Source organism: Danio aesculapii, chromosome 10 (assembly GCF_903798145.1).
Source record: "Danio aesculapii chromosome 10, fDanAes4.1, whole genome shotgun sequence".
Taxonomy (NCBI): domain Eukaryota; kingdom Metazoa; phylum Chordata; class Actinopteri; order Cypriniformes; family Danionidae; genus Danio; species Danio aesculapii.
Genome location: NC_079444.1, coordinates 5,660,557 through 5,666,491, shown reverse-complemented (window position 1 = coordinate 5,666,491; position 5,935 = coordinate 5,660,557).

The window sequence follows — 5,935 nt, the reverse complement described above, 5'->3', positions numbered from 1 at the left end:
GCCGCGGTCCCGGTGTGTTATTTTGTGTGTGTGTGTGTGTGTGTGTGTGTGCGTGTGTGTGTGTGTGTTTGCACAGGTGACAGTCTGCAGTATTGAGGACATTCATGCATGCTCGGGTTACACAGCTTTGACTGGGAGTGTCAACAGGTGCGTTCACAAAACACCTGAGCACATGTGTGTGTGTGTGTGTGTGTGTGTGTGTGTGTGTGTGTGTGTGTGTGTGTGGAAAGTACCAGTGTGATTATATGGGCCGAGTTTCCCTCTTTGTGTTGAGTGAATGCACTTGTGTTTCTGGGTGGATTCCAGTGTGTGTGTGTGTGTGTGTGTGTGTGTGCGTGTGTGTGCTGCTTTCAGACAGCAGAGGACGCTCACACACACACACACACACACACACATGCGTGGGACTTTCCTGCGATCCGTGCGGGATGGAGAGCTCCTCTGGGAGTTCTCTTGATTTCAGTGCTCTTTCAGGCTTTCCAGGTCGAGCGGTTTCATTTTCTCAGAAGAGCTGCGTTTATGTAACAGCTCATTAGACTAATTTGTTTTCCCCGAAATAATTGAGGTGTTGTGTAATGTGTTTGTTTGCTGGGGTGGAGCGTCAGTGAAGGCCCATTCATAGCCAGAACAATCACATTTAACAATCCTTCTTCTTTCAGGATGAGGAACGGTAACAATTCACAGTAAAGTCTGAGCAAAAACTAGATCTAAAAACACAACTATAATGATATCAACACAGAGCAACGCTAAAAACACTGACAGCCAATCAGAATCCACCATGCTTATAAGAGTTTGAGCTTTCAAAGAGACTGACGATAAAATAGGTTATAATTGAGATATAGTTATCGTCCACTGATACAGTTATAGTTCTTGTTATAGTTATCGTCCACTGATATAGTTATCGTTATAGTTATCGTCCACTGCTATAGTTGTAGTTCTCGTCCACTGATATAGTTATAGTTCTCGTCCACTGATATAGTTATAGTCCACTGATATAGTTATAGTTATCGTTATAGTTATCGTCCACTGATATAGTTATCGTTATAGTTATCGTCCACTGATATAGTTGTAGTTCTCGTCCACTGATATAGTTATAGTTATCGTCCACTGATATAGTTATCGTTATAGTTATCGTCCACTGATATAGTTATAGTTATCATTATAGTTATCGTCCACTGATATAGTTATAGTTATCGTCCACTGATATAGTTATAGTTATCGTTATAGTTATCGTCCACTGATATAGTTATAGTTCTTGTTATAGTTATCATTATAGTTATCGTCCACTGATATAGTTATAGTTATCATTATAGTTATCGTCCACTGATATAGTTATAGTTATCGTTATAGTTATCGTCCACTGATATAGTTATAGTTATCGTTATAGTTATCGTCCACTGATATAGTTATAGTTATCGTTATAGTTATCATCCACTGATATAGTTATAGTTATCATTATAGTTATCGTCCACTGATATAGTTATCGTCCACTGATATAGTTATAGTTATCGTCCACGGATATAGTTATCGTTATAGTTATCGTCCACTGATACAGTTATAGTTCTTGTTATAGTTATCGTCCACTGATATAGTTATAGTTATCGTTATAGTTATCGTCCACTGATACAGTTATAGTTCTTGTTATAGTTATCGTCCACTGATATCGTTATAGTTATCGTCCACTGATATGGTTATAGTTATCGTCCACTGATATAGTTATAGTTATCGTTATAGTTATCGTCCACTGATATAGTTATAGTTATCGTCCACTGATATAGTTATAGTTCTCGTTATAGTTATCGTCCACTGATATAGTTATAGTTATCGTTATAGATATCGTCCACTGATACAGTTATAGTTCTTGTTATATTTATCATCCACTGATGTAGTTATAGTTATCGTTATAGTTATCGTCCACTGATATAGTTATAGTTATCGTTATAGTTATCGTCCACTGATATAGTTATCGTTATAGTTATCATCCACTGATATAGTTATCGTTATAGTTATCGTCCACTGATATAGTTATAGTTATCATTATAGTTATCGTCCACTGATACAGTTATAGTTCTCGGTTATCGACCACTGATATAGTTCTAGTTTTGGTTATAGTTATCATCCACTAATATAGTTATAGTTTTCGTTATAATTATCATCCAGTGATATATAGTTTTCTTTATATTTATCGTCCACTGTTATAGTTTTCGTTATAATTATCATTCACTGATATAGTTTTCGTTAAAGTTATCGTCCAGTGATATATACAGTTTTCGTTATCATTGACTGATATAGTTATATTTATTGTCCGCTGACAGAATTATAGTTTCCGTTATAGTTATCGTCCACTGCTATAGTACATTTTTTAAATAATAATTGTCCACTGATATAGTTAAGTTGTAATTTCCAGATATAGTTTTCATTATAGTAACTGCTATAGTTTGGTTATAGTAATCTTCTACTGATGTAATTAAAGTTTTGTTTTTAGTTACTTTGTATTTTCTCTAGGCTATTCTCCAGCGTTGTCGTAGGTTTAATTTTCCCTTGGTGGTGAGTGGAAAGGGAAAGCGTCATCTGTATTATTAACTGTCATACAAAACATATAGACTTGATTCAAGCTGCAGAATGACAAATACTAAAATATGCACATTACACAACATTCCAGCCCAGTAGTTATACAATGTTAACAACTCTTTAAGACAAATATAATATAATATAATAAAATATAATGGAATGGAAGGTACATATTATTATAATGGGATGAAAAGCTGAAGTTCATTTTTTTGTTGACTGACAAAATTAGTTTAATGTTCAGTTTAAATGTTAGTGTTATCTTAATTCAACCTCAAATTAAAACTCTTCAATTATTATAGTATAGTAAAAATAATACTTAAATGTGTTAAGAATTAATTTAAAATAAATTAAAAATCAAAAGGCAAATAATAGTGCTAATAAAACTCCTGTAATCTCAGTGATGCAAAACCAGCCCTGCGGTCTGATGACAGAACCTTTAAAGATGCTTTGATTTACCATGATTTCATCCTATAAGTTCCCCTGCTGAGCTCATCTGTAGGTGTTGTGCATTTACACACCTATAAATAATTAGTGTTGCTGTCTTTAATGCAAATATCCTCTGGGATCCACCAGACACGGGACTTTCAGTTTCATCTTCAGCCGATCTGGAGTCAGATTCTGGAAAACCCCTTTAGATGACCTTCATCATTGTAAATATAGCTGTCTGCGCTGGGCCGTATGAAGAAGTGATAAAGGTGACAATCTTCCACCAGTGTCTGTCTGACACACACACACACACACACACACACACACAAATATAGACACAGTACAGGAGAGCTCTGGTCAGTGTGAATGCAGCTCATCCAGCCACTTTGTGTGTGTTAGGGCTGCACGATATTGGAAATGTCTAATTGAGATATTTTTATTCTTTTGCAATAAATATATATATCGCAACATGAACACAATTTCACCAGGGTTTTCAAGGGTTTGAACAACTCTATTTGACAGTTTTCTGGGGAGTCCAACAGTATTTAGGTACAGAAATTAAATAATCACAATGCAAAAAAAGCTTTTCTTAAGAGTTTTTGTCTCATTTCAAATATCTAAATATATAAAATCAATATAATGCAAAAATATTGTTTTACTTTCACTTTCAGAAGTAATAAGTCAAGGTTTTCCCTTAAAACAAGCAAGACTATCTCGTTTTCAGTTTGAAATTTGGATATATGGACTAGAAACCAGATAAAAATGTAAGAAATGCACTTTTTGCTGTGCAAATGTAAAACATCACTATATAGTCTTCATTGTATGAATTATTAAATACAATTAATCTTTGTAGCACCTCCAAATTTCACAATGTCACAGGCCTTTAAACTCATGCACATGATAAACTTTCACTGTATTATGGTTAAACTTAGCAGTGTCTACAAGTCACATGTGTTTTGTGCATCCTGCTCAACTACAATTCAACTATTGTGATTATTGTGGAGTTGCACATTGCGATATCGATGCTGAAACTATATAGTCTCACTGCAACTATATATTCTGTTCACACTGCAACTGTTCAACTGCTTGTTAATGCAGATTTCTAATCAGCCAATCACATGGCATCAACTCAATGCATTTAGGCATGTAGACATGGTCAAGACGATCTGCTGCAGGTCAAAGCGAGCATCAGAATGGGGAAGAAAGGGGATTTAAGTGACTTTGAACCTGGCATGGTTGTTGCTGCCAGACGAGCTGATCTGAGTATTTCAGAAACTGCTGATCTACTGGGATTTTCACGCACAACCATCTCTAGGAATTACAGAGAATGGTCCGACAAAGAGGAAATATCCACTGAGTGGCAGTTCTGTGGGCGCAAATGCCTTGTTGATGCCAGAGATCAGAAGAGAATGGCCAGACTGGTTCCAGCTGTAACTTAAATAAGCACTCGTTACAACCGAGGTCTGCAGAAGAGCATCTCTGAACACACAACACGTCCAACCTTGAGGCGGATGGGCTACAGCAGCAGAAGACCACACCGGGTGCCACTCCTGTCAGCTAAGAACAGGAAACTGAGGCTACAATTCACACAGGCTCACCAAAACTGGACCATAGAAGATTGAAGAAACGTTGCCTGGTCTGATGAGTCTCCATTTCTGCTGCCACATTCGGATGCTCGGCTCAGAATTTGGCCTCAACAACATGAAAGCATGGATCCATCCAGCCTTGTATCAGCGGTTCAGGCTGCTGGTGGTGGTGTAATGGTGTGGGGGAGATTTTCTTTGGGTCCATTAGTACCAATTGAGCATGGTGTCAGCGCCACAGAGTATTGTTGCTGACCATGTCCATTCCTTTATGACCACAGTGTCTCCATCTTCTGATGGCTACTTCCAGCAGGATAACGCACCATGTCATAAAGCGCCAATCATCTCAGACTGGTTTCTTAAACATGAGAATGAGTTCACTTTACTCAAATGGCCTCCACACTTTGGGATGTGGTGGAACTGGAGATTGGCATCATGGATGTGCAGCCGACAAATCTGCAGCGACTGTGTGATGCTATCATGTCAATATAGAGCAAAATCTCTGGGGAATATTACCAGTAGCTTGTTGAATCTCTGACACGGAGGATTAAGGCAGTTCTGAAGGCAAAAGGGGTCCAACTGGGTAAGGTGTTCCTAATAAAGTGGCCGGTGAGTGTATATTGTGCCGCTCTAGTGTGTATGTGTGTGTGTGTGTCTGAGACTGAGAAAGGCTCCACGTGTCTTCAATTAGACTCCCGGTCTGCTCTTACACCATCACTCTTGTCCATGCTCCAGCTACAGTCTCTCACACACTTTCTTTCGCACGCTCCTCCTGAATCACACACACACACACACACACACACTGGCCTCCGGCTGTCCAGAAGACATGAAGCAGCTGTGAGTCTCGCTGCTCTGCAGCATAATTCACTCTAAACCTTCACAAACAAATAAAGCTAATGGTCTTTGGCACAAACATCGACGTTGGCTTCAGAAACTGCTGGAATGTCTGAAAGCGCTTTGAGTTATGAGAACAGGAGAGTTTAGCGTACTTCCAACGTCTTTTAACACTTTGTTATCATTCAGCATATGGCTAACATGTTTTATCATGTAGCTAGCACATTTGACATGTTAACATGGTTGATTAGCAAAAGTTAGCATGTTACTAGCATGTTTTAAGTATATTTAGGGTGTCTGTCTCAAAGGGTTCCTATTCTGCCTCTTTTTACAAGCTGTAAATGCGTCTCTGCTGCCTCTCTCATGTGTGTGTTTGAGTTTGAGCTGAGAATATCACACAGATAATGTTCTCCAGCTCTCTGAAACTGACCCTTTCGGGCTTTGATCCTAATTGTGGTGTTTTGGTGACTGTTGCTTTAAATGCAAATGAGATCGTGCTCTTTTCAGAAGAGGGCGGAGCTACT